This window comes from Dendropsophus ebraccatus, chromosome 2 (genome assembly GCF_027789765.1).
Source record: "Dendropsophus ebraccatus isolate aDenEbr1 chromosome 2, aDenEbr1.pat, whole genome shotgun sequence".
Lineage (NCBI taxonomy): Eukaryota > Metazoa > Chordata > Amphibia > Anura > Hylidae > Dendropsophus > Dendropsophus ebraccatus.
Genome location: NC_091455.1, coordinates 190,956,942 through 190,978,101, shown reverse-complemented (window position 1 = coordinate 190,978,101; position 21,160 = coordinate 190,956,942).

The window sequence follows — 21,160 nt, the reverse complement described above, 5'->3', positions numbered from 1 at the left end:
TATATTCTGTTTATAGTCTGTTTATGCCTTCGGCTTCAATGATCTGTCAGATAAATCTATGTGTTTTATAGGGCCCTTAAAGTGTACCTGTCTTTATTAAAAAAACTTTTGTCATTTCATAGAGACATGAGTGTTCAAACCCGTACCGATCGTGAGAATGAGCATAAAGAGGACCGTTCTGCAGTGCGCTCCCCATATCAATCTAAAAAAGGAACTCCAGCGAGGAAAAAAAAAACTGTTTTTAAAATCAACTGGTATCCGAAAATTTTACAGATTTGTAAATTACTTCTACCTAAAAATATAAGCCTCCCGGTACTTATCAGCTGTTGTATGTCCTGTAAGAAGTGGTGTATTCTTTCCAGTGTTCTCTGCTGCCACCTCTGTCCATGACAGGAACTGTCCAGAGCAGGAAAGGTTTTTCTTTAATGGAAATTTACTATTGCTCTGGACAGTTCCTGACACAGACAGAGGTGTCAGCAGAGAGCACTGTGTCGGACTGGAAAAAATACACCACTTCCTGCAGGACATACAGCAGCTGATAAGTATTGGAAGGCTTGAGAATTTTTTATTTGTCATTTACATATCTGATTTGGCTGTATGAGCCATAAGGAAGAGGTATTAGTCAGAAGTGGCTCTTGCTCTGGGGGACTTAGGTTGTCTATGTTTAAGGACATTCATCTGAAATAAATAGGTGGTCTAATTTTCCTCCAGCATAACTAAGCAGCTTGGCGGGGGTCTTACTCACCAGACCATCACAGACGTCATATTAAAGGGGATGTCTGAAATGAGACTCCCACTATTTGCAGTGTGTGCTTCACAATTCATCACCTTTATTAGATGTATTCCGCGGGATACAGAACATTTCTCCGGAGAATTATCAATTACATTCTTTGTCTCCCTGTAAACAGAGCATGAAAATTAAATTATAGGTGGGAACCCATAGGAAAATAAGAGAGCTTTACCAAGAATTAGCTCACTATTATGACTCATAATTTATCCCAAATTACAGTATCAGCTATATCATTGACAACCTCTGCAATGAATTAGTCAGATTGTGGTCTCACTGTCTTACAGGCGAATGTACAAATGCTAATTCAATCCTAAATTCAGATCCTTTGTTACCAGTTACAGCCCAGCTCTGAAGAACGTCGCCATTGGTCTTAGGTTTCATTGTCCCGCAGTACGAACCATTATGTAGTAAATGGCTATAAATACAGCCTGCGAGCCTCTAGATTACAGCCGACTGCTATTCAGTTTCTATTATACACTACTGTAAGAGGTACTCAGTATTTGTAATACAGAACGTGATATATGTTAATAGATTAAAATATAAAATGGAAATAAAAATGTATATAGCAGCCCTCTCCCTAGGGTGATGAAACTCCCCCCGTCTGTGACGCAGACCCATTAAAATCAATGGAGGTGCATCCCAGAGGGGAAGGGGATGTGGTCACATTGGGGGGGGGGCAGTTCTCCAAGCCGTGGGCGGTACTCGGGAAAAGACTTGTGTAGAGCGTGTGGCGTAGGCGTGGAGCGGCTAAAGTAAAAAAAAAAAAAAAAAAAAGCGATGTACCACTTCATCAGGGGTGTATTAACTTTATCATGGGCTCTGGGCTGTTCACCAAGTTCGGGCCCCCCCTCAATCCACTGCACTAGCTTTAGTCTTTTCCACCATAATGCAGCCTGTAAAGGACCTGTGATGACATCATTGTCACATAATAAGGTCCTTCAGTATGTTTTTTTTATTCTGCTGTTTGGTTCCTGTTACATTTGTCTGTAATCCGATATGCTAATGAGCTCCGTGATGCACTGGAAGTTGTCCCGATGCAGGCAATTCAATCTCCTTTAATGTTAGCATTTTTTATATTTAACAAAAATTGGCGGTGGGGAATTGGAGGTGGGGGGGGGGGGACACATCTAAAAAAACAAACCTATTCTTGACCATGTGGTCACTCTTAGTCCATTACTGCCACTTTTCCAGAGTATCTGTGAGAAATTCCCCACCACATCAACTGTGTTATACCTGGTGAAGGGGCCTAAGGGTTAGTGCATGACCAGGAATCTCAGGGCTGGTATTGGGTATGACATGTGTATCCTCATAGCCTAGTGATTCTCTAGTTTAATAACATTTTCCACCTTCTAAAATTGGCTTTTCCAATGTACAAAGATAAAGACTTCTAATAAAAATGGACAATTCTTTGCACCTGCAGCACCTTTTGAGCGACATGAACCATTTGTGTTATAAGCCTACACTATATATATATTCAGAGCAATAAATAGGTAGAGTGATTTAAGTTACCATTGTTCTCCTGTAGCTTAGGGCTCAAATTTCCCTTGCAACATAAAAGACCAATATAAGGGGATGATACAATGGTGTATCTCGTACGATAATGGATTTACTCTAGTAGCGGCTGTCTCATTATCAGAATAAGCAGTCTCTGTTTTCACTCCATTCAGTGAGTACATGGCAGCACCTATATTCTGCTGATGGCACCTTCAGGGATGTGGCGTGTAATTTGATTTCCTCATTACAGCTTTGCTCTATTACCTGAATCATTCACGCTCATAAACCAGGTCACGCTGGGAATAGATATGTATTTCTGTGGTTATTTTTAGGCTGTTGTGATTTTGGCACCATCATTTGTGTGTGTGTGTATGTGTATGTGTGTGTGTGTGTGTGGGTGGGTGTATGTGTGTGTTTCTCGCTCTGTACTTAAATAGAATATTACAATAGTTGATGTTTATCTGTATTGTGATGAGGTCACACTACTGTTAGTGGATATGCATAGAAGTATTAGGAGTAATTTACAAATCTGTATAACTTTTTGGCACCAGCTCTCCAGAGTACCTTTTCAACACAGCTTAATAATATAGCAGCTGATAAGTCCTGGAAGGCTTGAGTTACCCCTTAGGCTGGGTTCACATTAGGTTTTTACAATCTGTTTTTAAAGGGGGGGGGGGGGGGGGAGAATTTATGTGCATTCGTTTTGGTCCTTTTTTTCTATTGACTTCTATTTAAAAAAAAAAAGACGGATCAACGTTCACAAAAATGTAGCTGACTGATGTGTTTTTACCATTTTTTTAATAATGGAAATCAATAGAAAAAAAGGATCAAAACAGATGCACAAAAATGCATCAGTTTTTTTCATCTGTTTTTTTTTTTCTTCCCGAAAATTGATGAAAAGAATGGATTGCAAAGATGTAGTGTGAACCCAGCCTTAAAGGGGTTATCCAGCGCTACAAAAACATGGCCACTTTCCCCCTACTGTTGTCTCCAGTTTGGGTGGGGTTTTGAAACTCAGTTCCATTGAAGTAAATGGAGCCTAATTGCAAACTGCACCTGAATTGGAGACAACAGTAGGGGGAAAAGTGGCCATGTTTTTGTAGCGCTGGATAACCCCTTTAATTGTCATGCTTGTGTTAGGAGATTTCAATATCTTCAAGCACCTAAGATGGCGAAGTCTGTTCGCCAAAGTCTATTCGACATGCTTGAAGCATGGCCAAGTCTATTCGCTGAAACGCCGCACTTTGGTATTCTGTGTGCTGCACTATATTGTTGAAGATTTTTTTATGGAATAAGATCACAAGTTTTTTCATGTTCTAATCCTCCTGAGTGCTGTGAATTGTCTGCTGGATAGATAGAGCAGAGAAATAAGCCGCACATCCAAATCCAGATGAATGGGTGCTTGCCGAGTAAGTCCTTTGGCAAAGGATTCCCCACATACGCAGCAACAATCCGCAGCACACCAAATGAAAGTGTAGAGTGATTTATTCCATCAGAAGGTGCAAATACAGGTTACAACTAGAGATGAGCGAACCTGGAGCATGCTGGAGTCCATCCGAACCCGAACTTTCGGCATTTGATTAGCGGTGGCTGCTGAACTTGGATAAATCCCTAAGGCTATGTGGAAAACATGGATATAGTCATTGGCTGTATCCATGTTTTCCAGACAACGTTAGAGCTTTATCCAAGTTCAGCAGCCCCAGCTAATCAAATGCCGATCGATCCGGTTCGGATGGACTCGAACCCGAACCCGGTTCGCTCATCTCAAGTTACAACATTTCAACTCTTTCCAGAGTCATTTTCATGCATCGTGGGAACTTCCTTCATACATATTTATAGGGCTAACAAATTAGCATAATCATTACCCAAAATGTGCAAATATCGTAAATGTGTAAATTTTGGGTAACATTTCGCATATTTGCACATTTTGGGTAATGATTATGCTAATTTGTTAGCCCTAGATAGATAGATAGATAGATAGATAGATAGATAGATAGATAGATAGATAGATAGATAGATAATAGATAGGAGATAGATAGATAGGAGAAACTACTCGGAAAGGCACAGTCCATCCATAATTTGTAGTGATGAACGAATGTACGAACATGACACTAATTGTTTGTGTTCGCAGATCACGAACAATTTGTTCGATGATGGAAATGGTTATATCGATCATTTTCAAACATATTCAAACATGCGAATGTTTATCTATCTTCCCGGCCACTTCCGGGTGTCTGACGCGGGCCCGAGACGTGACGTCTCAGGTCTGCTGAGCCACTCAGCGATCTGATCGGACTTGAAACGGATCCCGCCTCCTTTACTGAGTGGCTGAGCGGACCTGAGACGTCACGTCTCGGGCCCGCGTCAGACACCCGGAAGCGACCAGGAACCGGGCACCGGAGAGCGCCGCGATGCGGGACCCGCCACTGGAACCAGGGAGGGGAGTGGACGTCTTTTCCCTCGGCCACCTCCTCCCCGGTCCCAGCGAAAAACTGCCCCCACGCTGAAGTACCCCTTTAAGGAAAGACTCACCACAGAGTAGGGCGGCCCAGCCTGGAGGAGGGGAGTCTGATTTTTAGTTATATGAGTGAGTGCTGGGACTGCACTTACTAATACTGTACACTGTACAATTTTACTATACACTGTACAATTTTACTATAAAGTGGCCAACCCCTTTGAAGCATGTTTTACAAATAAGGTAAAAAAGCATTACTTTCCAACAATGACCTTCTAAAGTAAATGTAACATAAAAAGTCTAATATGCATAAATATAAGTGTTAAGTAATTAACAAAAAGGTTAACATCAAATGTTTACAAGTCATAGTATTATTCTAATAAACAACAATGTTACCAAATAGTTTATCTCTCATTACTGACCATTAAAATTCCAAAATATCTTGTTTTTTCGGGGAGTGTTTAGGGACTTATAAAATGGTCCGGTAATTTAATGGCCGTGTGCACAAACTGCTAAATTCAGACTTTTAACATAAATACACGGCTCCTTTTTCTCCCCCTCCCTTTTCTACGGAATTAGTGCAGTTAATTGGAGCCCCGACAGTTTCCTTTATTCAGATTCAGTCATTGGCACCACTCTTAACAAGCTCAATAAACAATAGTCTTCTTAAAGGGTGAAATCCACAGACTCAGCAATGTCTTTATTAGAGCCGTGATCACACAGCCGGGAAATAACCAGTGGATGTGGGAAAAACTAAACTTCCTTTACTCTGCGGAGAGTGTTTGTTCTTACACAAAAGTTAGTGTAATGTTTACTTTCCTTAGTCCGTCATGTGCTAGGTTCAGATCCGAGTGGATGTCTTGAAGCCTCGGTCATGTGACGGGAGGGGGCAAAAGAGCTCTCTTGTCATGAGTCGGGAAATAGATGGGAGCATGAATGGTCTTGATGTTTCTGAAAAGATCACGTAGGGCATGTGATCAATACGGAGAATGATGGATAGATTTTCTGCATAGCGAAGTGAGAAATTTCAATAGGATTCTGCTAACGCGGCCTAGGGAATGACTATTCCATTGTTCGACATGATTACACTAAGCTAATTTCATTAATTTGACATGGGGATTGGAGGGGATGTGTAATAATGGGGGAAATCTAGACAAAATTGAATTAAAATATTCAGTGCATTCAACATTCAATGCATTTTGCATTTATATATATATATATATATATATATATATTTATTTATTTATTTTTTAATAATTATAAAAGGTCATCTTATATATCGTCCTTATAGATTCTAATTTTAGGATGCTCTCACGCAGGTCGGAAATGCTTTGAATTTTTTAACATCGGGTTACAATGCTGGTATTGTGAACGAGATTTTATGAACTGTCTTTAAAGTGGTGTGAAAAAAAAAATCTGCACAGAATTTGTATTTGCGGAGTCAATTTTAAAGGGGTACTCCAGAGAGAATTGGGGAGATTTATTAAACATGGTATAAAGTGAAAACGGCTCAGTTGCCCCTAGCAACCAATCGGAGTACATCTTTCATTCCTCACAGACTCTTTGGAAAATGAAAGGTGGAATCTGATTGGTTGCTAGGGGCAACTGAGCCAGTTTCACTTTACACCATGTTTGATAAATCTTCCCCAATGTTTTTAAATTTTAACAGGTGTCAGGAATTTATACAGATTTGGTCTATAAAAAAATTGAAAAAAACCTCAGGCCTACCAGTACTGCCACCTCTATCCATAACAGTAACTGTCCAGAGCAGTAGCAAATTTCCATAGAAAACCGCTATAGCTCTGGACAGTTCCTAAAATGGACATAAGTGGCATCAGAGAGCACTCTGTCAGAATACCTCACTTCCTACAGGGCATAAAGCAGCTGGTAAGTATTGGAAGACTTAGAGGAAAAGTCTGGTCATAGCCAACTGCTAACAGCCGGCAGAGGAAGGGGAGAAAACAACAATCAGAGATTGCTTGCCTCTCCCCGTGCCAACAATGCGCCCCTGGACCAGTTCTGGGACCCCAGCCAGAGGGTAATTTCCCCCGAGTTGCGATGATTTCAAGGCTCGGGGGAAAATGTCCATCCCGGCTGATGGACAACCTACTCAGTCAATCAGTGACTGGAGCATTTTCTCACCACAGTCACTGACTGGCTGAGCGGGCTGTCCATCAATTGGGTTGTGACATCAGCAGCTTTGGATATCCTGGAGTCCGGCGGGGGTCCCGGAGCTGCCATCCATCGCTGCAAAGGCACGGGGAGAGGTGACTTAAAATGCTCCTCCCCCCTTCCTCCCTTTCTTCCGAGACAGCTGATGTAAACAAGTCCTTGGCAGGCTGTATCTGCAACATTGTAGCTGTCTTTATGGGCGTGTTAATCTGAGGTCAAGCTGCTAATGAACTTCTTGTCATTAATCTAACAGTCATTATAAAGTTGCTACAAAGTTGCAAAAAGGGACTTGTTAGCATCAGCTGTCTCAAAAAGGAGGGGGGCGGAGACAGAGAGAAAAGCTCAGACACAGATGTCTGTGTCTTCAGCAGAAAGCAGAAGAGCAGAACTGGGGGAAGGACACTGAATAGATAATAACAAGTATGGAATGAAGTTTTAGTCTCACCATGGGCAGCAACATATGAAAAGTTTTGTTTGAGTAGACTACCCCTTTAAAACATACCACATAGGATAATATAAACATTTCTCTGGATTTGATGAAAAATAAAGAAATTAATTTAAAAAAGTTATAAATAAAACAGATATAATTTTATATTAAACGATATACATTTGCTTTCTCTATAACCATGACAACAACCCCTACAGTAGATTTCTCGATGTAGTTATGGTGTTAGATAAACAGCTTGACATTTATACATTTCCCCTGTGATTTAAATAATATGCAAATGACTATCCGGTTGCACTTTGCAAAATATTCTCTAAAAAAAAAGTACTTGTGAATAGACACACATGGCCTCATACTGTCACCGTATGAAGACTGCAGAATATGAAAGTCATATCAGAATGATGGAGGATCTAACAAATAAGACCATGGTCACGTCTACATGACCCTACGTGGATAGTTGTACCTGGTGCAGCCATACCGTACTTACCTGCACCAGGCTCACTGAGTTCAATGTAGTATAAGTCTTTGTTTACACCAAGTATTTTTAGGTAAAAATATAAAAATAAAGAGCATGATGATTATTTATAGCCATAATTTTCAAAATAAAGTGTTTTTTTCTAAAAAAAAATAAAAAAAAAATTGTGTGAACATAGCCTTAACGTGTACTTGTCACAAGGCCTGCTGACCCAATAGGCGGTGATTTCCTCTATGTTGTGGAAGTTAACCTAGTGCTGGGTGCAGATTCTTTAGTGCTGATAGAGAGTTGCCTTTACCACTCACCTCCTCTCACTGCCAGTCATTGCTATGTGTGGTCTGGATGTCTGAGTTCCGGTCCAATCACTCCCTGGACCAGGACTCTGACATTTCATAAGAAGCCCACTAGTGCTCTGGGACCTTGCTTGCGATAGTCTTTTGTGGCTAGAGCTGGTGTTTATATTGGATTATCTTGTATTCTGACCTCTTTGCCTGTTCCTCTGATCTCCTTTTTGCCTGCTATTCTTGTACCATTCTGCGATCTCCAGTTTGACCTGCAGCTTTCTGACCTCTCTTAATTGTGTTTGTTCATCTTGTATGGTTGTCTCTGTGTTTCACTTACCCAGCACAGGGGCCACTTCCCAGTTGTCACTTGCGGCATAATGCAAGACCGGCAAATTGTGGTCAATATATTAACCCTTTCTAAAATGGCATGTAACAAAGATAGTCACATAACACAAAAGAGAAAAAATGTTTTCATGTCAACTTTAATTAACCCCCTCCCGCTGCTGGGCAGTAAATTAACGTCACTGCAGCCTATGCCTGGTGCTACAGCGACGCTAATTTAGGCCGCAGGATGACACAGGTGCAGGAGCTGCACCAGTGTCATCCGCGGTGGGTTCTGGCTATCAGCCGCGCTCCGTTGCTAATAGTTATCCCTATAGGTACTGCAGTCAGCACGACCGCAGCATTTATAGGGTTTCTGACAGAGAATTCTCCCTCTACAGAAGCAGAATGCTATGTCTGCTGTCCATCGCAGAGCCCGATGGTAGCCATGGAAACCGGAGGCCTCAGGAGGAAGGCTACAGAGGTTGGCGGAGGGAGGGAGGGATGGCTGGGTGCACGGGGCACACACCTGTGAGATCTGCCCCCTCAACTCTCTTCCTTGCCGCTGTCACAAGATTGTAACAGTGGCAGGGGACAGAGAAGAGGGGGGACAACATAGGAACATCAGCTTATGGGATCATTATGATCCCATAAGCTGATGTCCTAAAACGACCTGGGCATTGATGCATCAAATGACCCATGGTCGTGAAAGGGTTAATAAAGGTCGTTTTACTTTTTAATATAGTGCAAAAAGGGACGGGCTTTATGTAAGACAGCTGAATTTATGTGCCTCCAGACTGGGAGAGCTGCTTGCAAAGCATTATGGGCTACCCTGAGGTCACGTGTTGCTTCCTCCTCCTTTCTGCCATGTTGCCAACATTTTTGGCAGGTTTAGCTACCTAAGAAATCACCTCCAAACGAAACTATTAGGAAAATTCGGACCAAGCCCGGGATCAACAAGTCTAGTCATTACTAGAGATGATTGAACAGCGGAACATCTTAGGTTCTATAAAACTCGAATATGCAAAGGAAGGGTCCGTGGAGCCTCAGTTACGAGTCTCAAAACACGGGAATAGCCAGATGTCCCTCCAGGGGAGGAAAGCCTATTGCCAAGGGGGGGACTCCCAGTGGGGAGATCACCAAACGACCCTCATACGTAGCCCCTTAAGTCCCACTCGGTTGCGAGTATAGGAACATAAATAGGGAAATACCAGGGTGGCCCCTTTTACGTCAAAGTCTAACTCTGTGGCGAGTATTGCGACATGACAAGGGTTTACCAAGGCAGGCATCCATTCACAGACGATCGTTTCAGGGTAATTGTCCCTCATCAGTGTGGAGTAGGATTCTGGCTAACAGGGGCAATGAAAAATAGACCAACAAAACACAGCAATCGCTGAACTCAGGGAGACCAGCGACAAAAAAAATCAAATGGAGTACTCACTGAAGAGTCTCCACTGATACATTGCCCCCTATAAATTTAAATATGCAAAAGAAGGGTCCATGGAGCCTCAGTTAAGAGTCTCAAAACATGGGAATAGCCAGATATCCCTCCCGGGGAGGAAAGCCTATTGCCAAGAGGGGGACTCCTAGTGGGGAGATCACCAAACCACCCTGATACGTAGCCCCTTAAGTCCCACTCGGTTGCGAGTATTGGAACATAAATAGGGAAATACCAGGATTCATTTGTAAAGTTGTGAGGAGCGACTGAAATGTAAGATGGGGGGAAAGGGTAATGACTAGAGATGATTGAACAGCGGAAAATCTTAGGTTCTATAGAACTCGAACCTTGGCCAATCTTCTGCTTTTTATTCCCAATGCCTTCCCGGTCCGTAGGGAAGGAGGACACAGCCGGAGTACAGCCTGGAATTCTGGGATTCAGCCTAGGCAATAGACTGTATCCCGGAATTTCAGGCGGTACCCGGGCTGTCTCTACCTTCTGCACGGACCAGGAAGGCATCGGGAATCAAAAGGTTCGACAAGGTTCGAGTTCTATAGAACCTAAGATTTTCCGTTTTTCAATCATCTCTAGTCACCCTTTCCCTTTATCTTACATTTCAGTCGCTCCTCACAATTTTACAAATGAATCATAAAAAACTAAACAACATTCACAAATGCTTTTTTAATCCAAGCAGATTTCTTTTCCAAAGGTATTTTGCTTCTTCTGTAAATATTCAGTATGACCACAGCCCATAGCCCTGACTCATCTCTTAGTGCCGGGTACTACACTGTGTCGCTCATAGCCCAAAAAGGCAATTGAACTCCTCTGGCTATATGCCTATGCTCATAACACCAGTTGTGCGGTGATGTATGTCTCCGAGGACTGGAGCAGGAACTAAGATAATAAATAAGCCCTGAAGCTTAAATATCATTTTCATGTTCGCAATCTATAATCTACTTAAATACAAGCCTAGAATTACATGGAGTGGCAGCTTTTTAAGGGAAAATTTACAGCTTTGGTCAGTGTGGACTATTTATCGGATGAGGAGCGTGGTAACAAAGTATGAAACTTAAATTTCTATTGCCGTGCGGATCTTTCCCTAGGTGACAGCTCCACTTCTCTTTCCCCCGAAGGGCAATGACAGAGACGAGTGTTGAAATTTCTGCCTTTTTGAGCCAAGAAAAAAATTCTTTATGTAAAAAAAATAAAAAAGGTTAGGATTTTAGGTTTTAGGATTGGCACTCAGGGACCAGTACAATAGTTAGATTAGTATGATAAGGAGCTACTGTGTGCTTGGTGGTTGGACTCACATAACCAGCCCCAATATATCCCAAAGGTGTTCAACTTATTTAAGGTCAGGCGTTTGTTCTTACTATAGGTGTATAGTATCTATAGGGTTAACTGTCAGCACTGGAGCGTATCTCCTTTGCTGACAGTTGCAGCGGGTACCTGGCTATCACTGATAACGGTGATCAGCCATGGATGTCACAGGCACAGCTTCTGTGCCTGTGTCATCCTCCATCGTAAATTAACGTTGCTGCAGCTCCAGGCATAGGTTGCAGCGACGTTAATTTACTGTGCAGTGGCGTGAGCGGGTTAAAGGGGTACTCCAGAAAAAAAAAAAATATATATATATATATATATATATATATATATATTTATATATATTTTTTTATTTTATTTTTTTATCAACTGGTGTCAGAATGTTATACAAATTTGAAAATAAATTCTATTTAAAAAAGTGTCAATGTCAAAGTAGTCATCAACTGCTGTATGTCCTTCAGGTAGTGGTGTATTCTTTTTAGTTTGACACAGTGCTCTCTGCTGCCACCTCTGTCCATGTCAGGGACTGTCTAATGCAGAAGAGCTTTTTTTTTAGGGGTATTTTTTTTCCTCACTGGGGTACCCCTTTAAGTAGCATAGGGGTTTCCCCAAGGGATTGTCAGACAATTTCTGGAAAACACAATTCTATAAAATATTACTGAGTGATTTAGCAATAACACTTCATGTGGCTAGAACTAAAGAATATACCCAACCCGGAAAAAAATAGGATTATTATTCAGCTTCTGGTAAATTTAACAATTGGCACTGGGCAGTTGGGCAGGGTGTGGTCCTCTTGTATCTACCAAAACCAGGTTTCTCTGTAAGATTGCCAGATGGTTAAGTGGATATGATTCCACTGAGAACCAATGCTTGTAATGCTTGTGCTCCCCACTACAAAATGGTGTTCCTGTGTCTGCTCAATGTTATGGAACAAGCACACATCAACCATTCAGTATTGTCTCTCAATAGTTAAAGGGGTACACCGGAGAAAAATAACTTTTTAAATCCACTGGTGTCAGAAAGTTATACAGATTTGTACATTAAGTATTTAAAAAAATGTAAGTCTTCCCATACTTATCAGCTGCTGTATGTCTTACAGGAAGTGGCATATTGTTTCTAGTCTGACACAGTGCTCTCTGCTGCCACCTCTGTCCACGACAGGAACGGCCCAGAGTAGTAGCAAATCCCCATAGAAAACTTCAGCTTTGGACAGTTCCTGTTACAAACAGAGATGTCAGCAGAGAGCACCTTGTCAGATTGGAAAGAATACACCACTTCCTGCAAGACATACAGAAGCTGATAAGTACTGGAAGACTTGAGATTTTTAAATAGAAGTAAATTACAAATCTATATAACTTTCTGACAACAGTTGATTTGAAAATAATTCATTAGCCCTACAAAAAGTCACAGTCTAGCCCTGGCCTGAAGTGGCAGGCAGCCATTGCAAAGACTATTAATCTCATCTAACAAAATTGTTACACGGACGGCTTTATGTCACTCATTATGATTCCATTCCTGCAGTGTTTTGGGAATAGTCTCCACTTTTATGATGATTATGTTACAATTTTATTGTAGGAAGACAAGAAGGGTAAAGTAGAAAAACACAAAAAAAGTCATAAAGAATGGAAGCGAGCGAGTCATATGCTAATAGGTCCTAATCACACAATCGCATGATCCATTATCTTTTATTAATGATGTCCTGGAATATAAGAATCATTATACTGCCAGAAGCACAGAAACATTTTTCCAGATCAATCTGTGCTCACAATGACTTTCCCTGCTCTACATACAGGACATGACTGCTTTTATGCCGCCTTTATTATTGTACAGAAAGAGTGGGCAGCGCAGCCATGGATTTATTGTTGTTTTATTAGCAAAATCCAAGGGACTGATTATACAGATGTCCTTAATCTGTGGGTTATGTATTAAGTGCTGCCTGTATTGGAACATTACCTTAGTCCCCGTTTCAACGTTTATTTGTGTAATTCTAATGTGTGAGGTTCACTTTGTGATGTCACAGGCAGGGGCCTGGCTAGGATTCATGGGGCCCCATAGGAAAAAACTTATAGGGCCCCCCTTCCCTACGCACGACCCAAAGCACTGCATAGTGTATATATATATATATATATGCCAAAAAAAATAAAATCTCTTGTGGTCAGAGGCATAATCCTGCCTGCAGCTACAAGCTACAAGGTTAATAAGCACAAGATAAGGAAATGTCTGCTTCACTGCTCCTGCACTGATAACTCCTGACCTCTGCATGGAGTCCCCACATTTTTCTACTTGTTTGCAGCAGCCAGAGAACAGAGATCAGGGGTTATCAGAGTAACGAATCAGAGATCTCTATGTCTTGTGCTTATTAACCCTTTTTTTTGTGTTGCAGCATGCAAGTGAACACTGGGTCACTTACACACTGCAGTATATAAGGGGTTAAGCAGAGGGTCACAGGACGGCTCTTATCTTTCCTGTGCATCCCCGGCCCCCCTCCCCCACGGGCCCCATAGCAGCTGTCTACCATGCCTCTATGGTAGCTACACCACTGGTCACAGGTGAATAATTCTTAAGCTGTTTTTGTAGGATATATTCTATAACTCTCTCTATTCTGCACATATCAGCGTATCCTCCAACACTGGAAAATGGAAAAGAAGGACAACGTGATCAACGTTCCCTCCCCCCAATTCACTTGAACAAAAGAAAAAAAAAATATTTTTCTCTAGATCAATTAACTGTGTGTTCTTTGAATGCTTTCCCCAAACGCCCTTAATACCCCCATAGACATTGAAAAATGGCAGTTTTTGATGTGGCTGGCTGACTGTCTAAGGGTGCTATTACACTGAACGATAATGGGCCGAATAGGGTCGCTTTGAGTGATTATTGCTCAATGTAATAGAGACAATGATCAGGTGATGACACCGATCGAGTCAAATGGTCTGACACCAAAATCAATGCCCGCCGACTGAGCATCGCTTCGTGTAATACCGATGTGCGGCTGACTGCTAACGATTGAATAAACTGTTATACATCACCTGTCTACGCTTCTGGTCCTCTTCTACCCTATGCTTACTTCCCAGCGCAGTGGGTACAGTGTCAGAGTGATCTCTGGGCAGTCCCGGCCAGTGATTGGCTGAGCAGCCTGTCAGCTCAGACAGGCCACTCTGATGCTGAAGCTGCAGTGCCAGGAGGGCAGTAGAGAATCGGGAGCGGGCAGTAGAGAATCAGGAGAATGGAGAAGTGATGTATAACAGTTTATGGCAAGGGCTAACATTGTCGGGGCAGCACGCACTAAACAATTATCGAGCCATGTAATAGGCTCAGTATATGAGCGCCGATCCAGCAGATCGGTGCTCTTTTTCATTACTCATCGGGGCCGACATCAGTTTGTCTAATAGGATCCTAAAGGCCCTTTTAGACAACACCATCAAGAGCAGCAAATGAACATTGCTCAATGAGATTGCTGCACATCTGCAGAGACTTTACAAGGCTCAAATAAAGGGGTTTTCCAGGACTAGATAAAACATTTCTTCCAAAAACAGCGCCACTCTAGTCCTCAGTTTGGGTGTAATTTTGCAGCTAATTTCTATTGAAGTGAATGGAGGTAAAATGTAATACCCTACACAACCTTAGGACGGGGTGATGCTGGAAACCCCTTAAATTTCAATGTTATAGGCAGCACATCCCCTGCTTAAACAGGGAGATATGTGGCTGATAATGCTCGCACCAAAGATTTATTCAGCCTATGAACAAGTGTTTCCTCACTGGCCCTTTTACATGGGGGCCTACTGGGAATAAGTGTTTTTCTAATCCTAGATAACTCCTTAAAACGGCTAATAGAATAGGTATTAAGCTGTATTAAGGAGCGCTGCACTGGTATTTTTGTTCTTGAAGACGATGATATGAGACATGTTTCGAGAAACTCAATGCTCTCTTCATCATGTCAATATCTGACCAGAAGAAGAGAACATTCAGCTTCTCGAAACGTGTTATCTATAAACTTCTTTGAAAACAAATACCAGTAAAAGTTGATCAATGTTATAATATTAGTTTGTGATTTTGTATATAGATGTACTATATTAAGCCCAATTCTATTAATTTAACAAAACTATTTTATCACCCCCTGCCCTTGTTTCACCATCACACAACTAACAGTGAGCTGAGATGTAGAATTTTTTTGTACCTTGTAAGTTATTCCAGGAGATCAACGGTTAAGTTGTGAAAACATTTAATCATCACCTTCTCTGGCAGGGAAGAACATAATCAGTGCTATGAAGACAGCTTTTTCTCTACAGGGCAATGGTTATTTATTATAGGCCAGAGAAAATTGGCTGCTTGACTTTGCACTGTACTACAGTTCCTAATTGATGGCGCTTGCCCTGTCTAGATGCTTAGACGTGTGGTCAGAATGGATGTAGATGTAGTGACAGGGGAAGAACTTCAACCTAAAGGCCTCAATGCGGGAGAGAAGGATCAACCATGATTAGCGTTGAGCCAAACTACTCGGGTTCAGCAATGTTCTCCAAACCCGAATGCTCAGCATTTCACTCCCAGTTGCTGCAGTGTTTGGATGCAGCCCTAGAAAGTCCGGGAACACATGGATCCAAACTTTACAGCCGCAAGGAGTAAAATGCCAAGTGTTTGAGTTGAGAACATTGCCAAACTCAAACAGTTCGGCCTTCCACTCAGTACTAGGCTATGTTCACACAACGTAAGTTCCGTAGTAATCACGGCCGTGATTAGTACGGAACTTACGTTGTGCTGAAGGCTGAAGGAATCCTGTCCGAAGTGTATACACATAGTATACACTCCAGCCGGGATCCCTAGCGGAGCCGCAAGAAACTGACATGTCAGTTTTCTGCGGCCTCTATTCATTGAATAACAGCCGCAGAAAACCCTGTCAGTTCACACAATGGAGGGTGCGGCTCCTGCCGCACGCTCCATTGTGTGCAGTAGGGAATTCTGATATGTGCGCGCACAGATGTGCCTGTATCTGAATTCAGTGGCGGCAAAGATCATCGCGCCAGTTCTGCATTACCAGGATGATCTTTTCTGAGACCATCCAGGTCACGGAACGGCCGGTCTCTTACAACGTGTGAACATAGTCCGAGCCATGATGAGTTTCAAAGTTAACTGCGTCCAGCTTCATTGACTGTGCATCTGTATCAATGGGAGGGCCAGATGCCAGCGCCTTGCTGACCAGATATTAAAGACCTATAGATGATCAATGCAAACATTCTGGAAAGCCCCTTTAATATAAGAAATAGGCTAAATAAATGTGATGAGTAAACCTCAAGCGTGCTCGGGTTCGTCTTGGATACAGCCAGGGCCTCAGGGCTGCCCCCAACTTTTTTAGCCACCGGTAATCAAATACCACACGAGCGTGCTCGAGGTTCGCTCATCTCTCATTATTACAGTATGTCAATTTAAACCAGAAGATTACAATACCGAGTCCAAATGACATGATTTAGGCTATAGTGTCAGAGTGACAGAGTGAGCCAATCCAGTTGACTTAGGCAGGGCTGGAAGACAGATACAGCAACCCCAGCTCCAGGACCCTTGGTGAAGATGGAGCAACCTCAGCCCCAGTTCTCTGATACTACTCCATAGGCTTCAGGATAGACCGAGTTATGTGCTAAAGCAGACATGATGATGCCGGATTCTTCCATTGATAGCCCTCTCCATTAGTGCTACCGTCATAATGTATACATGTTACTGGAAGTGTTCCTTGTATGACCGGAAGATGGATGACCAGCTCTCTATATATCGAATCCTTACATGGCCTTCACCCTGAGCCACCTGATGACTATGCGTAGCCTTCCCTTGTTGTTCGTTGCTTCTGAAAAATGGCAGCTGTCACCAGGATCATTGTTCCCTTTGACAACATTTCCTGTTTGTTTACCCTGATCATAGATGGACAGGAAACAGGAAACAAGTAAGTGGCATCCGGCCCAAGAGATCAACAGGTTTATAGAGTCCATAAATGTGAATCATTGTAACGTGAAATACGTTTCTCTCTTCTCTATCAGAACGTGTAGAACGTAGAACGTCTCCCACTTACAGGTGGTTTCCTTCTTACTAATGTAACTGGGAATGTAGCTGATCTTGTCAAATTCTCCACCCATGCTATCACATCTTCAGCGTCTAACCTGCTATTAGTATTCATGAATATTCTTGCCAAATGTGTGGAAAATGTTCAGATATTTGACATAACGTTGCAACACGTTCTTTTCTATTGAGCAATAGGACCTGTCGTAAGCTAAAATAGTCGGTATCTTGCATTCATATGGTTTGGTGTTTCCCATTTTGGGGAGATTATAGAGTTTTATCCACCATAGAAAATTCATGGGTCTGACTAGAAGGAAACCTCAATGACCCCGGCCGTGTAATTATAATTGGTAAAGACTACTGCTGACAAGGGTACAGTAATAATGGATGAGCTCATGTGAATGGATTACATGGGTGGAAATTTATAGTTCTTAGAGATTCATTCAGTCAGTTGTCATGTGCCGTATCCTTATTTAGCAGCATCGGTTTAATAAATTCCCTCCTAAAGTGTACCTCCTACTTAAAAAAGACAAAAAAATAAAGTTCAATCATTTGACATTTGAATACTGGTGGCTGAAGAAATTGGATGCAGCCCTAGGGAGTTCTGAAAAACATGGCTACACCCACAGGCCATAAGCTGTGTTCATGTTTTTCAAGACTTTGTAGGGCTGCATCAAGCTTCTTCAGCCACTGGTATAGATCGGGCTCCTTAGGGTCCTATTCCATGGGCAGATGGGGCGCTAGATCAGCGCTCGTTGACTGGGCCTATTCCATGGCCCGATAATCGTTTAGCAAGGGTTGCAGGGACATCGTTACCGATGTCCTTGCAGCCCTTGTTTAAACATCATACTTTTCCTATCCATGCTGCAGGTCTTCTCCTTCTCCCGGTCCCGTGCGCAGCAGCAGCTTCGGAGTGGTCTGTCTGAGCTGACAGACCGCTCAGCCAATCACTGCCCACGGCGGTCCAGGCCAATGATTGGCTGAGCGGTCTGTCAGCTCAGACAGACCACTCCGAAGCTGCTGCTGCGCGGGGTAGACCGGGAGAAGGAGAAGACCTGCAGCGTGGATAGGTAAAGTATGATGTTTTAAAATCGTCAGTCGCCCGCCGCGCATCGCTATTCCACGTACCGATGCACAGACGGTGCCCGATGATTTTAGGTTTGCACCTAAATAAACGATCAGCTGATGATCGTTGTCTCTATTCCACGGAGCGATAATTATTAATTTATTATTTATTATTATATAATCGCTCCGCGGAATAGGCCCCTTAGACTTACAATGAAAGCTCCTCCCTGCAGTCTCAACACTCACTGTCCAATTCAAATTTTTATCGTCTTTAGGACATGTCAAATGTTTTTGTTTTTTTTTGTTATAAGCGACATGGCCCATTTAAAGGATTTGTCTTAGTAGATAGGGTCCGATTTTCAGGACTGTGATCTATAAGCCAAAGTGCCTAACCTTTTCTGTTTGTTTCATGCCTGGCTTCTGAGAGTCATCATTCCATCAGTGTAGCTGTATGAGGAGTTTTTTCTTTGTAGATGTTTTGTATTCTTAATAATAACACCATTTTGGGCACCTATAATGCCCAAAATGGAAGAATATAAAAAGAAAACACAAATTGGCCCATGTTCACACAACGTATATTTTACATAAATCACAGCCGTTGTTGCAATTTGCAACAATGGCCCTGATTTATACAAAACATATGTTGCATTTGAATGAATGAAATCCCGGGGCTCCTGCTGTGATTCCATCCGGCCGCACGAAAAACTGACATGTCAGTTTTATGCGGCCACTATTCATTGAATAGCGGCCACAGAGGACCTGTCAGTGCACAGCGGGGAATTCGGATGCAGGCGCACCCGTGTGCATCCGAATTCATTAGTAGTGAAGATCATCCATCCGGTACTGCAGTACCGGCCGGGATGATCATCCGTAACACCGGCCATTCTGTGATCCGCCCAGGTCACAGAACGGCTGATGTTTCACTAAATGTGAACATGGCCTAATGGATTATAATGCACATACAGTATGTATTTCAGATTTTTATTCTTGCAGCATTCAGGGGAATGACTCCAAACTTTAGCTAGCGTTTTGTAGGTGTGTGTGAATCACAGGAAGCTCTTGCAGGTGTGTTTTCAATAACATCATTCAAACAATGGGAATCCTTTGAATGGATTCCAGCTCCATTGAAAGCCATTGTTTATTCTGCAGGCTTTCCAATGTTATTTAATATTTCCAAACCTCACCTGTTAAACAATGTGTTTTTGGTAGCAGGACAAACATTTCTCATCAATGGCCAAAGGGGCTTTGTGCTTTCTAATCCACGAACCCGTTCCCAGCTTCTTCCTATTTTTGGGATACTTAAGAACTTGTTTTGTTAATGAAGAAGTGAATGAGCGCAGAGTTTACCATTACAATATCATTAGTCTGTACACAGAGGCCAGATCCTTTCTGCCCTGAATTGCGACACCGTCTTATTTAATGAGCATTTCCCATTACCCACAATTCCTGTCTTCTTCATAATGTGAAACAGATATCCGAGTCTTGCAGATGATTACAGTAATTCTCAGAGTCTTCTGGCTTTTGTTTTAATAAAATCTCTCATACGTCATGTACTGTTCCACTGTTTCAAAGTGAATTGAGTTTTTTTTTTATAGAACAAATAGATGTAATCTAGTCACCGGAAAGAAAAATGTGATAGAGGATAAGCTGTTTTACTTCCAATGTGCATTAACTGCTCATTTATTTGAGAAACAGGATATATATATTTTTTAAATAAGTATTATATGGTTTTTTTTATATATATATATATTTAAAGGGGTACTTCAGAGAAAAAAATAGGTTTAAAATCAACTTGTATCAAAAAGGGATAAAAAAAAGTCTTCCAGTACTTATCACCTGCTGTATGTCCAGCAGGAAGTGCTGTATTCTCTCCAGTCTGGCACAGTGCTCTCTGTCTGTGTCAGGAACTGTCCAAAGCAGCAGCAAATCCCCATAGAAAACCTGTCCTGACAGTTCCTGACATGGACAGAGGAGAGCACTGTGTCAGACTGGAAAGAAAACACCACTTCCTGCCAGGCATGCAGCAGCTGCTAAGTATTGGAGGGCTTGAGATTTTTAATAGAAGTAGTTTACAGAGCTGTATAACTTTTTGACACCAGTTTATTTGAACACAATTTCTTTTCTCTGGAGTAGCCCTGTTAATATAGGTATATATGTATTTAAGTCACTTGGCAAATACTTTCTTTTAGAATTGCATCCAATAATCTTGTTTCAGGTCACGTCTCAGAATAAGCCATGTGTGTGCTAGATGAGTAGCACTATCTATGGTTATTATATGACTTGTATATTGCATTTCTTACCAGTTTTCTCTCTCCATGTTCCACCTCTTATTTTCAGTTGTTCCTGTGTGAGTAGGTTATACATTGGATGCTATAATGTATCCCATACTCTGCACATGCAAACTAGGAGGTCCTGTTCCTCTATTTTTCTATAGTACATCCTTAGAAGCAGCAGCATGGAGAACATTATGAAGCAGTACTAGGCAGTATAAGCTGTCAATCAAGCACTGTAGTGAAAAATAACAATTACAATAAACCACTGAATCCTTTCTGTGTGTCTCTTTCTGCTTCTCTCTTCAGTCACTGCTCCTTCTCCTCCCCTCTTCATATACATCTAAGGGGTAGCTGCAACCTAATATTTCTCAAGCTAGATTTAGGCAGTTTATCAGGCTTCATGATGGATGAGCCTGAATAGTAACGAAATAGGCATTTTTATCGAATAAGATATATTGCAAAATGTATTGTATTTGCTTGTATTATTGATTTATGCAAGAATTGTTGACTATTTAATCATGCTATCAAGACCAAGGAAATACACTACACACCTGGACCAAGCTAGGTCATAGATTTCTCTTAATTT